The sequence below is a fragment of the Canis lupus genome, chromosome 28 (genome assembly GCF_048164855.1).
Source record: "Canis lupus baileyi chromosome 28, mCanLup2.hap1, whole genome shotgun sequence".
In the NCBI taxonomy this organism is placed as follows: Eukaryota; Metazoa; Chordata; class Mammalia; order Carnivora; family Canidae; genus Canis; species Canis lupus.
In genome coordinates this window covers 33784606-33806713 of record NC_132865.1, presented here as the reverse complement: position 1 = coordinate 33806713, position 22108 = coordinate 33784606, and the positions used below count along the sequence as shown (strand labels likewise).

The 22108-nt window shown below is 41.9% G+C and overlaps 1 long non-coding RNA gene across 2 annotated transcripts in view; it reads right to left on the bottom strand.

The window, feature by feature from the left end:
- LOC140620013 (uncharacterized) overlaps window positions 1–20710 on the bottom strand; it is a 34151-nt gene extending 13441 nt beyond the window's left edge. Inside the window, exons 1-4 of one of the 2 annotated variants that reach the window (XR_012019767.1) lie at window positions 20446–20710; window positions 20215–20341; window positions 18820–18915; window positions 1667–1783 (exon numbers count right to left, since the gene is read on the bottom strand). This is a non-coding gene — a long non-coding RNA (uncharacterized lncRNA). The remainder of the gene's footprint in view (window positions 1–1666; window positions 1784–18819; window positions 18916–20214; window positions 20342–20445) is intronic. The other variant, XR_012019766.1, reaches the window with a different exon arrangement.
- Between the last annotated feature and the right edge of the window lie 1398 nt (window positions 20711–22108).

Here is a 22108-nt window from a genome sequence, read left to right as displayed (position 1 = left end):
TCTCTCTCTCTCTCTCTCTCTCTCTCAAAAGAACAAAACAAAACAAAAGCATGTTACCCTCTGGCTGTCCTGGTATCTGTTACTACAGGGCCTCCCTAATGAACCCTATAGGTCGTCTGACTTTGTTTTTTTGTTTTTTTTTTTTTAACTTTTTTTTTTAACTTTTATTTATTTATGATAGTCACAGAGAGAGAGAGAGAGAGAGAGAGGCGGAGACATAGGCAGAGGGAGAAGCAGGCTCCATGCACCAGGAGCCCGATATGGGATTCGATCCCTGGTCTCCAGGATCGCGCCCTGGGCCAAAGGCAGGCGCTAAACCGCTGCGCCACCCAGGGATCCCGGTCGTCTGACTTTGAATCTCAGAAAGCATCACTCAGATCCTTTCAGGAAGTACTTCTGCCTCTTTATATCATGCAGAAATTTATCATCTAGCACATCTCCTTCTAAAGCCCCAAAAGGTTTCATTTTATCTTTCCCCAGGTCCAGGAAGCATCTTCACCCATATTTCAGGAGTCTCTCTGAAGCAATTCTTCAAGAAACAAAAATGTCACTCTCAACACAGCATTCAGGCCCTGGCTATCCTGGAAAATAAATGGTCCAGGTGCCTCACTTACTTAGTATCTACCCTACTTCGGGCATAAAGCTCACTATGGCTATAACCCAAATGAACAAGGGGCCTTGTAAAGTACCCTGCTCTCGCTTGAAAGCTAATGAATGCTCTAAAGGTTGGAAGTTGGATTCTGCTCCAAAAGCGCTGAAGGGTAAAGTCAATGGTCACTGTAGCTTTCTTGAGCTATATTACCTCTCATGACACTCTGGACATCTCTAAAATTATTTGTTTTTTTTTCTAGTCCAAATCTTCTCATTTTATTTTCCCAACCTTTTATTTCTAGAATTCAAACCTATAGAAGAGTTATAAGAAAGTTTAACGTGATAAAAACCCCTACATCCATCATCTAGATTCACCAATATCTTTGTCTTGCTGATCATTAGTTAATTCCAGACATTGTAATATTTCATGTCCAAATTTGTCAGGATATTTCTCCTAAGAATAATAATATCCTTCTACATACTACAGGCTATACAATTGTCTCCCTCAGGAAATTACACTGATACAGTATTATTATCTAGGATATGTGCCATGTTCAAATTCCTCCATTTTTAAAAAACTTTTCTTCTGTCCAACCAAGGAGTTTCCATGTCATGTTTCTTTAGTCTTCTCTATTAAGTAGTTCCTGTTGCTGATATTTTCCCAGCTTAACTTAGATATCATTGAAATACAACATCATGTAAATTTATATACACAAGATGTTGACTTCATACATTTGGAGACCACAAAATGATTACCACCATAGTATTGCTGACACCTACATTATGTCACACAATTACCATCTCTTGTTTGTGATGAAAACATTTAAAATCTACTTTCTTAGCAATTTTCAATTCTATAATACAGTATTATTAACTATTGTCACCATACTGTACATTACATCCCCAGAACTTATTCATTTTATAACTGGAAGTTTGTATTCTTTGGTTAGTATCTCCCCATTTCCTCCAGCCTCTATCCCTGGTAATCAGTGCTGTACTCTGTTTCTGTGTACTTTGCTTTTCTAGATTCTACATATAAGTGGTGTCATACAGTATTTGTCTTTTTCTAACTTACCTCACTTAGGATAATATCCTCAAAGTCCATCCATGCAGTTGAAAATAGGATTTTCTTAGTTCTTGTGGTTGAATAATATTCCATTGTATATATATCACATGCCCTTTATCCATTCACCTGTCGATGGACACACAGGTTATTTCCATATCGTGGTTATTTTGAATAATGTTGCAATGAATACGGGTGTGCATGTTGTCGATATTTTTGAAGAGCTCAGGCCCATTGTTTTGTAGAATGCTCCTTTGGATTTGTCAGATTCTTCTCTCATAATTAGATTCAGATTAGATACTTTTAGCAGTTCTATTATGCTATGTGTGAAACATCCTCTTTAACTATCTTTGTTTCTCCCAAAATACCTTTCTTTAAGGCAGTTTCCACATCTCTGGCTCTCTCCATGGCTACACTATGATTTCTGTGGACTCTGGGCATTTGTCCCTTTGCAAAAATATTATAAGTTATGTTTTATGCTGTGTTGGTATAAAGGTTAACATGATCAGTTTGAGTTGATTATTATATATTCATTAATATTCATTTTTTTCGTCTTATTTTAACAGAAATTAAACTGACAGCCTCCCGGGAGTCCTTGAAACTAAGGCCAGCCCTAAGCATTCTCTTTCTTCCTTGTGTTGTGCTCTCTTTCTCTTTCCCCAAATCTGTAGGCTTACCAGCTCTCCATTTTACCCCTCCTTTACAAGCTACAGACACCCAAGAACATTATTTACCAATACCTAGGGACTGCCTGAAGCCTGGGGTTTCTTCCAAACTAATCCGAGCTGCCATTTATTTAGCACTTACTATGTCCCAAGCCCTCAGCAAAGCACTGAATATCATGTCATTTAATCATCACAAAAGCTCCCATTAGAAGGGTACTATTATCCCTATGATATAGATAGAGCAGCTAACGCTTCTAAAGGCTCAAGTAGCTTGCCCAAACTCTACTATCATAAGAGGTGGGCAGGATTCAGACCAGATCCATCTCACTCCAGGTCGCAGGGCAGCCTCAGCTTTTGCCTGGAACCTGTAAGGGGCTGTGGACCTGGAGCCGGGACAGTGGAGGAAGGAAGAGGGTAGGGCAACGGGAGGCTGTCCTGGTTGTTCTCTCCCCATCTGCAGAGGGGAGGCACTTGCAGCCTGTCCTCTCCTCCATTTACTCATGCAAGGTGCTTGAACATAGAGAAAGTCCTTAGAGACTCTGGATAAATTTCCATAGGAAAACAGAAAAGCTTTTTGTTCAGCTGAATTCTATCACATAAGCACAACCACTCCCTGCCCCATCTTAGGTTCTGCCTATAAAGCAGTATGCTCTGGCTGACACAATAGACACTAACAGGGCAGGCTCTGAGAGCTTAATGCTTAATAAATGCCTCTTATTGCCAGCACTAAATACAATTTTTTAGTATGTGCCAACATTCTAAAGTTGTTCTAAAGTTCAAGTTATAAAATGAAAACCTTTTAAATTGAAAAAAAAAAAAGACAAAGATGATTTAAATACAAACAAATCTATGTCCTTTTAATTTTATTTTAAAGAAATTCATTTAAAAATTTTCTAATGCTCAGTAGAACACTTTGGTCATCATTCAACAGTGTTTTTTGGATAACACGTATTTCTGGACTTGAGGACAGAACATTTGTCAAATTCCCTGCTATCCACAGAATACAAGCTAAGGGTACTGTGCTTCATCTCTCAATAAGAACGAAAGCAAGGAGCTTGATTTTTTTTTTTTATTAGGCATGCACCCAGGCTCCCTTAGAAAACAGAGATAAGAGCAGAGCATGTCTTGGTGAGTAATAGAACTCTGTTCATTAGCTGACTGAGGCGGTGGCCAGCAGCCAACACAGCACCAAGTAATAAAAGCAATGGCTGTGTGGGCTGGAGGTAAAGGTGTCTGAAGGGAAGGCTGTGACTAAGTCTCCACTAATCACTGTTTCATCAGTGCCTCACTGTGGAACCTTCCGCAGGCATGCTGAGATTCCCACTCAGACTTCAAGGCATCAGTTCAGAGGATGGGAGTTATGTCGGAAAACCCTTAAATTACACTCCCTTATAACCCCAAGTGTGAAATAAACATGAATCTATACTGATATAAATAAATGACTGAATATACAAAGAATGGAGAGAAGAGATCTCTTTTCCTTATAGAAGAATTCCAAATACGACCCCCCATTCCAGACAATGGAGCTTAATTCCCCCATATCCATCCTCCTGGATAGGTTGGACATAGTGACTTGTTTCCAAATAATAGAGTAGGGAAGGGGAAAAGGGTAACTTTACAGGAGACAGACCTGGGAATACTTGCTTAGCCAAGTGTAGGTTCCCATCGCCAGGGATGTCACATGAATGTCATGGACTCCCTGATAAAAGTGACAAGAATGGGACTTCAGCTTTGTGGTACTCATCTGAAACCCAGAGTATCAGTCTCATCATGAGGAAGACCTCAGGACAGACCAGATTGTCTGGATCCCTGACCAGCTCTCCTTAAGACTGTGAAGGTCCCAAAAGACAAGGAAAAGCCTGAGACCCTGTCACACACCCAAGGAAGCTCAGCAGATGTGAGGACTAAATGCAGTGCTGTACCCTGAAGCAGATCATGAAAAACCTGGTGAAAGTTTTCCTGATAGAAGCATACTGATGTCACATGCTTAGCTTTGACAAATACGTCATGAAGATGTTAGGTATTGACAATGGGGGACCCAGGTGAGGGGTATTCTGAAGCTCTGTGTTATTTATTTTTTAAAGATTTTATTTATTTATTCACAAGAGACACAGAGAGAGGCAGAGACATAGGCAGAGGGAGAAGCAGGCTCCATGCAGGGAGCCCGATGCCAACTCGATCCTGGGGCCCTGGGATCATGACCTGAGCCAAAGGCAGATGCTCAACCACTGAGCCACCCAGGTGCCCCAGCTCTGTGCTATTTTTGCGACCTTTCTGCAAATCAAAATTATTCCAAAATAAAAACTTAAAAAAAAAAAAAAAAAAGTTTGCTCCCTAGGAAAGGAGTAGGTTACTAGGGATGTAAACTCCTTGGGATATTCTATAATCTAATTCACAATTTGATTCCCCATCCCCACATTTGACTTATTTTTGCAATACGACTTTTTGTATCCAGGGTTTTCATTCTCTATATGCCTTTTGAAATCAAAATGCTTGTTCAAGCAAGCAGCTGTTGATAATCTTCCAGCAGCTAAGGTATGCACAGCCTGAGACTGAAGGCCAAGCCTAAAGAGTTGATAGAACTTATGATTTTAAAGCGTTTTAATGTATTCTAGCTCTGAATAGCTCTCCGCCTAGGACAGCAACACTGCTGACAAAAGTTAGTTGTCGGGAAGGCCAGGGCAGAGGATGGTAGGAAAATGCTAACCTGTTCTGGACTTGGGACTCTCCCTGCCTTCCCAGAGACCCTCCTCATGGGACAAAAATGGGCTGCAGTGGCAAGAAGGAGAAAGGAGTGGCAAACCCATGTGCTCCTACCATAGCCCACTCCTGTCCTAATATAGCCTCCCAGCTTGACTGTCACCAATACCCTGACCTAATTCCCTGGAGATCTATGTCCACTGTACAGACCTGTCCAGCTTCCTCCCTTGACAACTGCCACCAGTGTCATAGAGGTGGTGGGAGCCAGGGGTCCCAACTCCTAATGCCACAAGAGCTGAGGGGACAGAGTGTGATTCTACAGCTAGAATCAGAAAAAATTTTTCTCCAGAAACAATTCAAAACTTAGCTTCTTTGGCACCTTAATATAGCACTATGCTTTCTCGCACATTAACAGGTTAATCTGTGTAGGTTTAAGAAAACAAGCACCATTTGATTGCCCTATTTCTCCGTGGAAATGCATTTTAAATTCCAAAACACCAGTTTATGATTTGGATGATTTGGAACATTTAGAAGTTGGGAACTGCTTGATCAAATGAAATTATCAACCTCAATGTCTGAAGGTGGAAGATGTAAACCTTGGTAGGAAAAATTAAAAATCAACTCAATTTCACATGGAATTGAAGATGAAAAGAGAAAACCAAATGGAAGCAAAATAGGGCAAGCCATGTGAAATTAGCTATTCCCTATTAAATGCTGCAGAAACTCCCAGGCCATGGTTAAGTTATGTGACATTCCAAGGCAAGGACATCATTAGGTAGAGCGTGTATCTTGCATACTTATTGCAGAGATTGGAAAACAAGACATAAAATAATTCGGCACTTGACTATCATGGTGCCCTCTTTTAAAAGGGAAATGCCTGTCTTCATTTTCCATCATGCACTGCAACAGTGAGTCACACATTTTCCATGAGAATTGAACAGGTATGCAGACAAATATCCTCCTAGGGGCAAGTGGAAGAGTGGAATTTGAATTCCATTATGAGTTTTCTCTAGAAGAAACTACTGTAAAACAGAGTCACATTCATAGTCCGATGGCATCCATATATATTTAGGAATGGGAACATCCTTTATTTCACTTTGCCATGAAAAGGAACTCACAGCTTAGGAAATTTTCTTCATTTACCAGATACCTCCTTTTAAACGCATGTTAGGTTTTAGGCTTCCAAGCTACTCTTTTTTTTTTCCATCAACTGATTAGTATCCTCTCACAAGCTGTAGGACAAAAACATATTAGTGTATCTGATGGAAAATTAAAATGCACCTAATTTTTGGTGAAGAAAAGAGGTGACAGGGCAGCCCCGGTGGCTCAGCAGTTTAGTGCCACCTTCAGCACAGGGCCTGATCCTGGAGACCTAGGGTCAAGTCCCACATCGGGCTCCCTGCATGGAGCCTACTTCTCCCTCTGCCTGTGTCTCTTCTTCTCTCTCTGTGTGTCTCTCATGAATAAATAAATAAAATCTAAAAAATAAATAAATAAATAAATAAATAAAAATAATAAAATCTAAAATCTAAAAAAATAATAAAATAATAAAATCTAAAATCTAAAAAAAAAAAAAAGAAAAGAAAAGAGGTAAAGAGGTAACAGCTTTAGACATGGAGTTAGCTGTATGTCAGAAAGCTTCCATTCTAGCCATTTTTGTGTCAGAGCTGCTTCAGAGTTGAGAGGTAACCAGGAAATCAGTTTAAGAGCTGATCTTCTGGGGCACCTGGGTGGCTCAATGGTTGAATGTATGCTCCTAGCTCAGGCTGTGATCCCAGGGCCCTGGGATATAGTCCCGCATCAGGCTCCCCACGCAGAGCCTGCTTCTCCCTCTGCCTGTCTCTGCCTGTCTCTGCCTCTCTCTCTGTGTCTCTCATGAATATATAAGTAAAATCTAAAATTAAAAAATAAAATTAAAAAAAAAAAAGCTGATCTTCTGATCTGCTGTTTCCACTAAGGCATTAGTACTGTCTTCTGTGTTGGAAAGTCAACAGGTTTGCTTTGCTGCCCACTTGCTATTGGAGGGTCCGCAATGCCATTAATGAGTCAGGGGCTGGACCCATATGCATAACAGAAAACCTTGTATCTTCCACCCAGATAGGTGAAGAAACCAAATTCTCAAAAATCTTATGTAAATCTCAGATGCACACTTGAATGTGAGTTTCTTGAAGCATTATCTCCAATAGAAGGATTAGGAAATCAGGTAGAAAGGTCCCTTTTACAACTCCCTGGTCTTTCTACCCACCAGCCAAGCTGTTGGCCCTAGGGTGCTCTTTCTACAGGAGTCCCCTCAGGGACTGTGGTCTCTCTGGGTCTAGGCTAAAGGAGTAAAGTGAGAGGCCTGTTTGAATAGAAGAGTCTAATCAGAATTTTTTTTTGAATCGTGGAATTTTTGACATCGTGATGCCTGCCAACATGCATTTGGGGAATGAAAGGCTTCAAATTCAGCTCACAAGTGAGCTTTTTCAAAATTCTGTATAATCCAAATGTCTCCATGGTGCAACAAATTTAAATTACCTCTCCTGTTTTGCACCTCACCACTAACAATCCACTTCATACAATCACAACAGAGACTATTAATTGGAAAGCAGTAGGAGAGGACATTTTGGGCATATACTTGGTGTTTAATCTGATGAGTATATTTTCCTCTGGGGACACTGAATATATAATAGTATATACATTCATATAATGATTATTTCATTTCTCAGTGTCAAGGATTCTAGGAATTCCCAAAGGCCAATTTTTCTGTAAATAAAACATTTTCTGCCCAGAGAGTCCAGTTCATTAAATTTTTAAAAGGGTCGTTTCACCAAAGTCCAAGGAACACTATTACAAAGCACATCTATAATAGTAATGTGTTTATGCCTATGTAATGTTCGTGACACACACGCACACATGTCTGCATAGCTGTGCATAACTCATTAGCACATAAATGCTTCAATGTAATTGTTAAGGAAAACCATATGGGTTCAACTCTCTAATACTGGATCTCAGAATTTTTTCTTTCTGAAATTTTAGATTCAAAGACCAATTTCAGGTATGTTTTGGGAACAGTATCTATACCCATCCCTTCAGGAGTCAGTGAAGATGAAAGCAGATGAAAAGCACTGCAGGTGTTTGCAATCACCTAGTTCACTGTGAAGTACCAGGCACAGGACCTGCATTAGGGAGGTATGGAGATCAGCAGATGGATACCCCATGCCAGGCTGAGACATAGTCAGCATCTCATCTGGGGAAAGAACAGAGTGGAGGATGTCCACAGTTACTGAAGCAGAGGGGTGGGTTTGCTCAGGAAGTGCAGCCCGGCTTTCTTCTCTGGCCATCTGCAAATGTTACAGCTTTGCCTGCCCTGTTTAAAGGCGCTGCCTCTCTTTCAACAAATCCACGTGAACCAAATCAGACCTGTGCCTGGTATCTTGACCAAGTAAGTTCTTTGTAGGGTAGATAGCAAGCATTCTTATACCACCTCCAGAATGTGTGCAGCAGTAAAACTCCTTGACAGGGTACAGATATTACTGATATGGCACAATAATATTTCACTGGCCCTTGACCATATTTCTCAGTCTACAATTCCTAATCTTAGTTGCATGTTTGGGAATGAGCATTTTCTACAAAGAGTTGAGGCAAAACTAAGTCCATAGATATAAAATGGAATAATAGTAAAGTTAACACATAAATAAGACATTTAAATCCAGGTCACATAAGTACATGAAAATATAGAACAAATTTGTTGTGAATTTATAAAATTTCCAAAACTATACTTAATGATTTGGGATAATCATGGTTGAAACCAGCTGCAAATAGCATATATAGATATAATTAATGACATTTAAAAGAAAATACTTCAAATTTCTAGACTCCACTGGAGTAACTATCCTTTCTAAAACATCATTTAATCTTATCTTTTAACTTGCTGAAAACTTCCTTAATGCTGAAAACTTCCTTAATTCATATATGAATTATTCATAAGTTACATTCAGAACTTGATCCTAAGCCCACTCTACAAGAAGGTCTTAATGAGGAATTAATAATGTAAATGGTTTTATGTACATCAGACATAATTTTTATGTCAATTAGTTTTATGCAGAAGGGTATTCTAGTCAAAATACCTTTGAGAAAAAAAATGTTCTTGGCACAATACTAAACACGTAAGAGCTACTCTAATTATGTTTAATATTTTTGGCACAGTGTCAAATTCCTGTGGTATTGAAAATTACAGTGGAAAGGTTTTTTTCCAAAGTCGTTTCTAAAACAAATAAAGCCTATACACAACAGACACGCACGTACTGCTGTTAATTTGATGTAGAACACATCCCTCAGTCCAGGGAGGAAGACAATGAACCCTGCCCAAACTCACCTCCCCACACAGATCAGATAAGAGCCAAGGGATACAACCACAGGATACCCGGTATCCAAAGGCTGCTGTGAAATCAGGTAGGATTTGGATAACTGTTGGCAGATCCAACTGTTGGGGATCAAAAATGGCACCAGTGGTGGAAAGTCTTGCTCCTGGTCACACTCAAGAATCACTTATTAATTCATTGATTGAGTCATTCAATCATTCAGCAAATGTCATTTGTTGTTTGCCAGACATCACGCTAAGTGCTGGGAAAATCACCCTGCCTTATGAAGATTTCAGGCCAGTGGGAGAGAAAACAAGCCATTACAATATTGGGTAATAAATACTTTGACTAGGAAATTGGCTCAAATTTTGGGACGGACTCCAAGACAGAAGTCTTCTCATAGGCCCAGGAGAGCACAGACTAGGCGAGGCGAGTGGCCATGAAAAGTGACCATGTCTTGCCTAGTAGTACTCCTGTCTGATTGGCAGCCAGACCATTACTAACCAGACTACTGTGAGCCATATAGTAGCCTTGTGATTTAACTCTTAATTCTGGGCCTACAAGGTCATGGTCTAAGGTTAAATAAGAATAGTGATAACCTGCACCTAGAAGTGGCTCCTCGAGCTCCTTCTGGAACCTCTGTCAGGTTCGGCCTCCTCGCCTCCACTCCAGCCTCCACCATGTCCATCAGGGTGACCCAGAAGTCCTACAAGGTGTCCACCTCCAGCCCCCCGGCCTTCAGCATCAGCTCCTCCGCCTTCTCCCGAGTGGGCAGCAGCGGCAGCTTCTGGGGTGGCCTGAACAGCAGCATGAGTGTGGTCGGGGGCTACGGCGGGCCCGGGGCCGTGGGGGGCATCACTGGCCCTCTCAGCGAACCAGAGCCTGCTGAGCCCCCTGAAGCTGGAGGTGGACCCCAACATCCAGGCGGTAGGCACCCGGGAGAAGGAGCAGATCAAGAGCCTCAACAACAAGTTTGCCTCCTTCATCGACAAGGTCAGACACCTGGAGCAGCAGAACAAAATCCTGGAGGCCAAGGGGGGCCTCCTGCAGCAGCAGAAAACCGCTGGCTCGGAGCAACATAGACGACAAGTTTGGGAGCTGCATCAACAACCTCGGGAGGCAGCTGGACACCCCGGGGCAGGAGAAGCTGACGCTGGAAGCGGAGCTTGGCAACCTGCAGGGGCTCGTGCAGGGCTTCAAGAATAAATAGAGATGCGATCAAATTGCGTGGAGACGTGGGCATCGATTTGTCCTCATCAAGAAGGATGTGGAGGAAGCTTACATGCACAAGACAGAACTGGAGCCCCGCCGGGAAGGGCTGACCGACGAGATCAAGTCCTCGGGCAGCGGTATGAAGAGGAGACCCGTGAGCTGCAGCCCCAGATCTCGGGCAACAGCCGCTCCCGGCCCTGGACGGCGTCACCGCCGAGGTCAGGCCCAGAACGAGCACATCGCGCACCGCGGCCGGGCGGAGGCCGAGGCCCAGGCCATGCACCAGATCAAGGGCGAGGAGCTGCAGACCTCGGCCGGGAAGCTCGGGGTGACCGCCGCCCGCCGCACGAGACGAACCGGAGCATCCGCCGCCTCCGGGCTGGGATCGAGCCCTCCGAAACCCGAGGGCTGCCCCGGGGGCCGCCGTGGCCGACGCCGAGCCGCGCGGGGAGCTGCCGTCAAGGACGCCAATGCCCAGGTGGCCGAGCCCGAGCCGGAGGCCGCCCTGCAGCGGGACGGGCAGGTCATGGCCCGGCAGCGGCGCGAGCACCGGGAGCTCCCGAACGTCAGGCTGGCCCCGGACACCGAGGCGGGAGACGGCCGCGGACCCACGCTGCGGGGGCGAGCGGAGCCGGCTGGAGCCTGCGATGCCGAACCCGAGCATCCCTCCGAAGACCAGCGGCGGCTACCCCGGGCCTGAGCTTGGCCTACGGGGCCTCACAAGCCCCGGCCCAGCTACGGCCAGAGCCCCTTCCAGTCCAGCTTGGGCCCGGCGGTTCCTCAGCCGCAGCAGCTCCCCCAAGGCCGCGGTGTGGAGGAGATCGCGACTCGCCTCGCCCCGGGAAGCTGGCGTCTGAGTCGCCTGACGTCCTGCCCGGGTGAACCGCCACCGCGGCCCTCCCAGCCTCCTTGCTCTTGGGGCCCCATGAAGCCTTTGCGGGAAGGAGCTGTGCAGGGGGCCTCGCGTGCGAGAGACCCACCTACGGGGACCCCTGCGTGGCGCAGCGGTTTGGCGCCTGCCTTTGGCCCAGGGCGCGATCCTGGAGACCCGGGATCGAATCCCACGTCGGGCTCCCGGTGCATGGAGCCTGCTTCTCCCTCTGCCTGTGTCTCTGCCTCTCTCTCTCTCTCTCTCTCTCTCTCTCTCTCTCTGTGACTATCATAAATAAATAAAAATTTAAAAAAAAAAAAGTCTTGATCAAAAACTGGGTATAGGGATCCCTGGGTGGCGCAGCGGTTTGGCGCCTGCCTTTGGCCCAGGGCGTGATCCTGGAGACCCGGGATCGAATCCCACGTCGGGCTCCCGGTGCATGGAGCCTGCTTCTCCCTCTGCCTGTGTCTCTGCCCCTCTCTCTCTCTCTCTCTGTGACTATCATAAATAAATAAATAAATAAATAAATAACCCACCTAAGGCTCAGCCCCGGTCCCCAGCCTACCCTTAGGGGGAGTCTACTGCCCTGGGTACCCCTTCTTGTCCATGCCCCCAACCGAAAGCCAATTCAAGTGTCTTTTCCCAAATAAAGCCACTGTCAGTCCCCCTCCCCCCAAAAAAGAATAGTGATAACCTCTAATTATGGAATGCCAACCACAATAATTGCTATTTATTAAGCACCAGTTTTGTATCAGGAATTAGGCTAAATGGTCTAAAAGCATTATTATTTTACAGTGTTATATGACCAAACACAGTGCTAGGAATTTATCATGTACTATTTCTAAAACTTTGAACAACTCTGTAAGATAGTTACCACTGGCCTGATTTTCCAAATGGGAAAGCAAAGGATAAATGTGGTTTATGACTTGCTCCAGCTTGTACATGAGAGATCCAGGATTACCCTTTGGCCTATAAATCCTAAATTAGTGCCAAATCTCCTCATTAGACTATATCATGCTTCAAAAACTTGTGTCTCAAGCATAAATGGGTCAGAACTTGTGGTTATAAAGTCAGCTGCAGACAAATGCTGGAGAATTCAGGAGAAATGAGATAAAAGCAGAAACATATTATGTCAAGCATGTTTGATTCAATTAATAGTAATGTTAATGACAGAATAATAGTAATAATTCAAATTTTATGGACATGTATTATGTACCAGTCATAGGTGATAGCGAACATTTAGTTTTTTCACCTGCCTGGCATCTATTCTCCTTTCTCTCTGATAACAGAACCTCAGAACCCCTCCCTTGTCCTAATTCTATTTACTTCAGGTGGGATCTACTCACTCACCTGAGGTCCTATCTGAAACTCTTGGACATGAGCTCATGAGCCAGGCCTAACCACATAACATCATTCATGTTTTCAGGGTTGCCACATGCTCTAGTTTGGGCTAACTGGGAGTCATCCTCAGTGCTTTTTTGGGTGTTATCTACAAAACACCTGTGCTGGCTGGATAAACTATCCACCATGGAATTGTCTTTCATCATCTTTGCGAACAGTCTCCTTGAGAAAGACACACAGAACTAAATGGAACTCAGGAATAGACAGACAAATTCTTGACAATATCCAGGTCACACCTGATGCTATCATTGCCCTAGATTTTTCAGTTAAATGAACCCAGATCAGATTGGGTTTGTGACCTTTGCCACTGAAAGTTTCCCATAATACTCCATTCTAACAGTGTACGTGCATTAGTTTATTTAATTACATCTAGTTGTTGTAATAGCCCTCTAAGGCTGAGTATACCTGGAATGAAGTAGATGTGGGATATACCCAGGCTATGTCAAAGTTGATGATCTGAACAAGTGTCTACCACTATCTTTTTTTCTCTTCCTTACTCTAGTGTCAGAATATTGTGTAATGACTATAGTCACATTGCTACACTGATTGACATATCCAATTTTCACCACTTTGGGTGTTATTCAACTTAAAAACACCAATGCTGTTGCCTGAAAAATTAGCTCTAAGTACTGTATTTCCCTGAAGTCCTGCCCCATGATGTTAGCTCTTTGTTGTAGAACATGACTTCTTTTTTCAGTTTCTACTGCCTACCAAACCTGTTCACTGGGATTCCTGTCTGCAACTTAAGGTCTATTGCAATAGGATCTGAGAAGTCCCCAGAGAAATCAGAAAGAAATAGAAGCATTACCAGTTGGAGTGTCCAAACTAGCAAGTTGTAGGAGTGAACAAGCTATGGAGATCTGAGCACCTTGAAAATTCACCCAGATGAGCAGATTCTGGCCCTAGACTATGAGTAAAATACTCTTGAGAAAACCCAGTGGAAAAACTGATTTGAACTCCAGAGCCCTATAGGATCTTGGTAAAGATAATCATGAAATCACAATTGTAAGCCCATTGTTGGGCAAAATTATAGGGCAACCTCCAGAGTACAGGGCCCTTGAAAGACTGCCATGCTTAAGATAAAGTCACAACTCCAAACTAAAACATATATGGAAGGAAAATTCAGAGACATAACTGGGATATTTGGCATTCATAGAAATAGAAATAATTAGGGAAACATAAAAAGACTTAAAGTATGAACAAAATATTTAAAGAGAAAACACAATTTATATAGAATACAAACAGGAGGTTATAAAATAACAATGGACCAAGGAAGGAACCAAGGAAAAATGTATGGTAACTGAAATAGAAAGTTAATAAAAATAGATGTGCTAATCAATAAAGGTGACAAAGTGGAAAGGGACTTGGCTAAGTGGAATATAGACTAAAGGAATCTCTCGGGCCATAACCCAAAATGGAAGTAAAATGAATGGAAATTTAAAAAGAATTTTGGAGGGAGAGCAGAATGAGACATTTAAACTTACATCAGATGGCAGTGTCCAAGAGAGACAATAAGTGAAAAGGTCTTATTTCCCAAGAAATAAGAAGAGTTTAATCCTTTCATTAATCCATTATTTAATGTTAATTTCCCAGAAATTAGGAAAGACATGGATTTCAAATGGAAAAGACCTGTTAAGTATCTTTTAACATTCTACACTTAGCATAATTGAAATTTCAGATTATCAAGGTCAAAGAGAAAATATGGAAATTCTCCACAGAGAAAAATCAGGTCAGGAATAATTGATTAATTCAAAATTATTGAATAATTCAAATTAATAGCATAATTCTCATCTGCAGGGATAACTTCCAGAAGGCAATCAAGTATATTATTTTCAAAGTGCTAAAGGAAAATGATTGTAAACCCAGATAAACTTTTTCTTTTTTCTTTTTTTTTTAATTGGAGTTCAATTTGCCAACATATAGCATATCACCCAGTGCTCATCCCGTCAAGTGCCCCCTTCAGTGCCCATCACCCAGTCACTCCAACCCCCCACCCACCTCCCTTTCCACTACCCCTTGTTCAGATAAACTTTTTCTTAACTTGTGAAGGCAAAATAAAGACAATTTAAAAAATACAGAGAAGGCTTTAAAAGTTTATTGCCCATAGATATTTTTTGAAAAAAAAAAAAAAACTAATTCTGTACCTCTGTAAGAATAAAAAATAAACCTTCTGGTAGAAGGACAATGTGGGACAAAAGAAGAATCATATATATATATATATATATATATATATATATATATATAGAAGAAGAGATGGGACACTTGTGTGTTTGAGTCTATTGAGCATCTGACTCGATTGTGGCTCAGGTCATGATCATGATCATAATGAGATCAAAGCCCATGTCAGGCTCAGCCCTGAGCATGGAGCCTGCATAAGATTTTTTTCTCTCCCTCTGCCTCTCCCTCGATCTCTCTCTGCCTCTCCAAAAAAGAAGGAGGAGGAGGAGGAGGAGGAGGAGGAGAAGGAGGAGGAGGAGGAGGGAGAAAGGGAAAGAACAGGTTAGGAATCGGGATGTTGACTGTGTGTCTTTGGGCAGTTTCTTCTTGTAACGGAACCTGACTGGTTCTTGCATCTGTAAAATGCCATGATTGCTTATGAACTTCACAACTTCCCTTGGCAAGCAAATGGAAGTATTCTGTTACTGATTTTTAGCTTATTTCAACATATTTATCTCTCACCCATCTCTTATGTCCACTGCAGGCCAGCTGAGGGCTCTGCTATGCACAGTCTTCTTTAGGATGTAAGTTGCTTCAGAAGCCACTGTCTTGAAATGTATTGTTCAGAATCAAAGAAGGAAGAGAGTAATGCAGATCCCACCCTGGCACTTAAAGCATGTTCTTCCATTCATATTTCCTTGGTCAGACAAGTCATATGACCACACATGACTCCACAGGGCCTGGCTGCCCTACTATATGACTAGATGGGGAATCAAGTATGTTCGGTGAATAGCTTTAATCACCACCACACAGCAGTAGGGCCATTTCCCTCACCAAAGTGTTGGAGAACGTTCTGGGGCAGTCTAGTTTATTTTCCTGCTGGACCTATGTTTTCTACAACAAAGGCTGTTGTTATTATATCACTTATTCAGAGAGTCAACTCTGGCTAGGTGTGTCTTTTTCACCCTGACACATACCAAAAGATGTCAACTCTCCTTAGCAATAAGCAGGTCATCTCTTCCAATGGGAAGAGATGTAAATTAGAAATCTGTAAATTAGAAAACACAAAGAGTGTCTCAATGGAATATTATGCCATATGAGATTCTCAATAACTTACACATTGCTACAAAAAATCTGTAAAATGCTTTATCACGGTTTGCCGGTTGTTAGCAGTATTAGAATAAATGATCAAGTTTTGATTAAAAATAATTGTTCTCAGGTAGCCCTGGTGGCTTAGCGGTTTAGCGCCGCCTTCAGCCCAAGGCCTGATCCTGGAGACCTGGAATCGAGTCCCATGTCAGGCTCCCTGTGTGGAGTCTGCTCGTGTCTCTGTCTCTGTCTAATGAATAAATAGATAAAATTTTAAAAATAATAATAATAATAATTGTTCTCATCTCCTTATCAGTGAAATACAAAACTGAAATTCATACACTGGACTTCATTAATTTATCATACTTTAATTTTTCTTGATTATTATTTAAGGTGTGTATAAATATGTATTGTTTATTTGTGGTTTTGTTGCTTATGGGTTTAGAGTCATATAAATCTGACTTTAAATCTTGACTCTGCCCATTACTAGCTAAGTTATCTCTGTAAGTTACTAAGTCACACTGAAACTCATTTTCCTTACTTACCTGGGATGATAATACTCTTCTAGGAGGTTTTGAGAGGATTAAATGAAGCAATGTTTGTTTATAAAATGTCTGGCACAGTGCCTGGCCAACACTCAGTAAATCTTAGGACTTCTCTTACCTTCCATTTTGCTCAAACAAGACTGCTATCCTATTCAGGTTGCATCCTGAAATCGGATGCCTAAGATGTGCATTTATTCTTTCAACTAATCACGGAGAATAATGAGTAATTAGGGAATGTAAAGGCAGAATAAATAAAATTCTTGATGACAGTTGGTTGGCAGAATGGTAGTAATTCAATGCAAAACTTAATTCTGTAGCTTATAAATTCCCCACGATGATTGTCTCTAGAGTTCTTGAATTGTATCCCCCTGGAAATCCACATAAATGCAACATGAACACCCAGGCTTACGAATCAAGGATGCATAATCATCTACTCAGATTTCCACTGTCCTTTATATGTGAGAGGTAACCAAGCACCTGGCACTCAGAGGAAAAAGCACCTGGTGTTTTGCTCCATGCAACCACTGACTTTTCTTATCTTGAATTCCAGGTGTGTCTTTTTTCTCTTTCACACAATTTATTCGTCTTCATTTATTCTTCCTCTCTCCCTGTCATCTCTTTGTCTTTCTATGACACTACTTGCTACCTCCTCTTTTTTACCTTGCTTCTTATTAGATATATTTCCCCAATTTTCTCTCTTGCCATTTATGATTCAGTAATTTATTGGTCACTTACTGCACATTGCCACCTAATTGCCACTCTTCCCTCAATTCTATTCATTACTTATTGAGAATGGTAAGACTTGCCTTAGCTTTTAGATCCATACAATCATCCCAGGATCAGGGACACTTTGTCCTCTGCATGACCTCCTCCACAGCAATCTTTGTAGATGACCATGTCTTCCAGAGCCTACCAATGGAGAGAATCCTCTTTCTTCGGAATGTATTTCATGGCATTGTCAAGAAGATCTGACATTTGGAAATACCTTCCATTTGCACTCAATTTACCTCCCCATTATTTCTGCTAACTTATCTCAGGGAAATATACTGGAGACTTCTTCGCAGAGCCTTCTAATATTTGGAAATACCAGTTGTACCTGTGTCTTCTTCTACTGCAAACAAACGTTCTCAATTTTTGCTTATTATTTTGCCTGTGATCAGAACCTGTACGTATAAATTTGATGTTGGGATACCTGGGTGTCTCAGCAATTCAGCGCATCTCCCTTTGGCTCAGGGCATGATCCTGGGATAAGGATCCCTGCATGGAGCCTGCTTCTCTCTCTGCCTGTGTCTCTGCTACTCTCTTTCTGTGTCTCTTATGAATAAATAAATAAATAAATAAATAAATAAATAAATAAATAAAATCTTAAAAAATAATAATAAATAAATAAATGTGATATTCTTGAGCCCTGGATCTTGATCTTCGCTTCCCACTCTGCCTCCCCACATCATACGCTGAAAGGATGTTTAATGGGCATCTGTCATCCGGGTATCTCAAAATGGGTTCAGAACACAGATAACCCAAGAGATAACTATTTTCTGGCTGGTTCTCCCAAAGATGCAACATCAACCTGCAATCATGAGAGACTGAATATACAAATGGACAGTGGCCAGACCATATATAAAAGTAGGGCTGTAACCAAAAATCTTTAGCAACAAGTTCAAGAAGCCAACCCATTAACTATACTTGAGGACCAGGGAGCCAATTGGCTAGCCACAAGTCAGACATGTAGGAAGTCTGACCACTTCTCTAGTAACAACCCAGGGAACCAAACAATAGCCCCTATAACAATTGACTCCAAGTGGCCAAGACTTGATTAATAATTGATAGCTTCCTTAATTTTGATTGCCACTCTTAACTTAGGATCAACCAGAAAAAGCCTGTATGTACATATTTAAAAATAGGTACTATAGGGCAGCCCCCGTGGCGCAGCGGTTTATAAGGGAAGGGAGAAGAAATGTGTGGGAAATATCAGAAAGGGAGACAGAACGTAAAGACTGCTAACTCTGGGAAACGAACTAGGGGTGGTAGAAGGGGAGGAGGGCGGGGGGTGGGAGTGAATGGGTGACGGGCACTGGGTGTTATTCTGTATGTTAGTAAATTGAACACCAATAAAAAAATAAATAAATAAAAATAAAAAATAAAAATAGGTACTATAAACCAATCATACAGGATACCGCACCTCTATTTGGCTGTCTACAGCTTCCCCAGGCCAACATCTTCCAGTTAGGGCATATTGAAGCCTTCTTTTCTCCCTCCTCCACCTGTCTTTGAGTTTCTGTGAAACAAACAAGATGGGGTTGACTTCCTTGGTATAGCAAGCTCTGAATACATAGGCTTTGCTTGTTTTTCAATTGGTTAGTCTTTGCTTATTTCCAGAGGTAGGAGCTTAGTGGAATAAGTAGTGATTTTCCCATGGTAGGATCTAGTTTTTACATGGGGGAAGGGCACCAGACAGAGACAGAAATTCTTTCCAATTAAAACTGAGGAGCATATAAGGATTCATATGGACAGGACTCTTGTCTCTCCAGCTCCAAGTTGAGAGGACCATGCTGCTGTGATGCTAAATCCCTCTTAGGGTCTTTGTGTCCAGTTTTCCTATTCTCTCTGAGTCCTGGTCTGAACTGAGTCCATGATAAAGAGGCATACAGAGAGACTCAAACATAGGAAGACATTCTTCTCCATTTTAGAAATGCATTTTGAATATGATTCCCTCACCCCGTCTTATTCCAGAATATTACCATTATTACGTGCCAAGAAAAATCTACGTCAGTTTAATTTCCAGTTAAAAGAGAAAGGACATGGTGAACTAGCTGTTTAATCAGCCGATCTTCAACTTTTGGAAAGTCAGTAAAAGATCTTTCTCTTCCTCCTATTTTTTCTACATAAATGTATCATCACAAATGATGACTTAACATTACAAATGAAATTTAATTTTGGACTATTGATCTAGACTCCCAGCAGGTCAAGAGAAACAGGGCAGGCTAGGTGAAGCAGGGAACAAAGACTTTGAAGAGAGAATAATTTTTAGTCATTCTCAAACCAAAAACCTTGATGCTGTGTTTGTGGGAAATAGAAGGGAGTGATGGTGGGGAAGAAGAACAGAAGAGGTTTTTTTTTTTTTCCCCCCAGGGATGCCAGACTATACAATGTGGGATGAAGATGCTTTCTTTCACTGACCACCCTCAACTGGGGGAAGTTTACAAGATACATCACAATGGTAATGGCCCATCCATAGTTGGGGGGGGAGGGGGCAATAGCCCTGGAGGGGTTTGTCATTTAAGGCAGTGGTAGAAATAAATGGGAAAGGGTTTTGATCTTTCTACATTTATACTTACCAGTTATTTAATGCCTACTTTATACTAAACACTGTATTATCTGCTTTTCATTACATATTCTCATCTGATTCATTAACATCAACTCCATGAGGTTGATACTGTTAATGACCTCCATTTTGTAGATGAAGAAACTGAGACTCAGAAATACTGTTGAACTTGTTCAAGGTCATAGGATCGGTTAATAACAAGCAGAGCTGATATCTAAACCGAAGTCAGCCTGGGTTAACCATGGAACATACCCTGGTTTCTGTCAGTTCCCACGCTGAGATCACTCTCAAGTGCAGCATTTATTGCTCAGGGAAGGCAGGCAGCCTTGGGATCCCACACCAGTGTAGTGGAAGTCTGGCTGTAGGGACCAGCAGAAAACTGGGAAGGAAAGAAGCTTCGTTAGCCCCTGTTTGAAAAACAATAAGGTAAAGAATAAAGTTGATCCTGATCTTCACAGTATTAGAAAAGCCTCTGGTATTTACATCATTGTTCTGAAGACACGATCTACAGACGATGTATTTACATGAAGAATATTATCGACTGCTGAGTTATTCTCTGTCTTTTGATTTTGTGCCTCCCCCGTGGGGCGAAGAGCACTCTGAAGCACAGCAGACGAAGAGCATGCTATGTTTGTTGACAATAGTTATCCAACTTATTTTTCGGATGTGGAGGCAGAAAGTGAGTAAGTGACTTGCCAGTTTTCATAAAATAAGTCAGAGGCAGAATAATGAGAGCTCAGAGACTCTATCGTCAGGGACAGCTTTAGGTTTCCTAGGCTACAGGATCTACGTGTCAGCAGATAACAGAATCAGTCAGAAGAAAAATATTAAATGGCATCATTGAAAGTATCTTTTAAATTTAAAAAGGAGCTATCACAAATGAATCTTCGTGGCAGAAACAAATTAAAATTATTAAAATAGGATAGCTTTTATCCTTCCACAGAATAAAACTTTAGCTGACAGCTATGCTTCGATAGACTTTTCTATTTGATTTTTGGTGACTTAATGGAATAAAGTCATGGTTTCAATCACAACAGTATATAGAAAAGATAATTAGAGGAGATAAATGTACAGACAATTGCAAGGATGAGAAAGTATAGCAGAGTAAAATTTCCGGACGATGGAACAAAGAATTATAAATACAGTGGGGCCATTTTTTGCTACAACCAACGACTGTGCACGTCACATCCCACATTGGAAGGCAAGTCAGAAAGGGTTCAGGTGCCAGCCTCAGAGGATGCCTACGGGGAAGTCTCCCGATTTACTCCTTGACCAGCTTACATGTCCACTCATCTCTCCGGTCACAAATGATTTACTTATATAAGTAAATACACCATTGATGGAAAGGTAACAAGAAGTTAAAGACAGAAAGGGACACAGGGCTCCTGTTCAGTTTTCCTCGCAGTGTCTATACACCTGAGAAGTCCAAAGAACTTGGGAACTAGGTTGGCCTTTGACCTTTAAACTGTAAATTTTCACATAAAACAAATGTCACTAAGAACCTGTGTTTGTAAGTGCACATCTGACAAGTTCAGGCTGAGATGTAATTACTAAAAAATGAACTGAATCATATTGCACCCTTTCTGCAGAGATTATACAGGTGGAGGGGAAGTAGTTGGATAGAAACTACCCCAAAGATTCCATTCAAGCAGGCGAAGGGGAGAAGATGCTTTCTCAGGTCAACAAGAGCCTTCTAACTCGATTATCTCCATGAGAGCACTAGGCTGTGGCACCAGATGCCATTCCACCTTGGAGCCAGGCAATCACCAAGAAGAGGACTTGCAGTTTGCCTTCTATATTTGTCAGATCAGAACAAACATCCATTTCCCTTGATAACACTATTTCTCATTGCAAATCAATGCCTTACATTCTGGTGAGCTTTATTAGTTTGAATTAGCACCTCTGGGTCAGATCATTGCTGACATATTGACAGGGCCAGATTTTTCAGACTATAGTGCTAAGGGCCAAGCTTTGGGTGGAGCTGATCTCATTCACTTAGAAGCTGTCTCTTCGTGCTCTTTTGATGGGGAGGGGAAGGCACTCCAGGTGCCCCTTGCCCCCTGCAAGTGCCACTAGATTCCGTGTCACATTCCAGTGGCAGCAAGCTCTTACACTTAGGTGGAGAATTTGGAGTAAAGAAATGAAG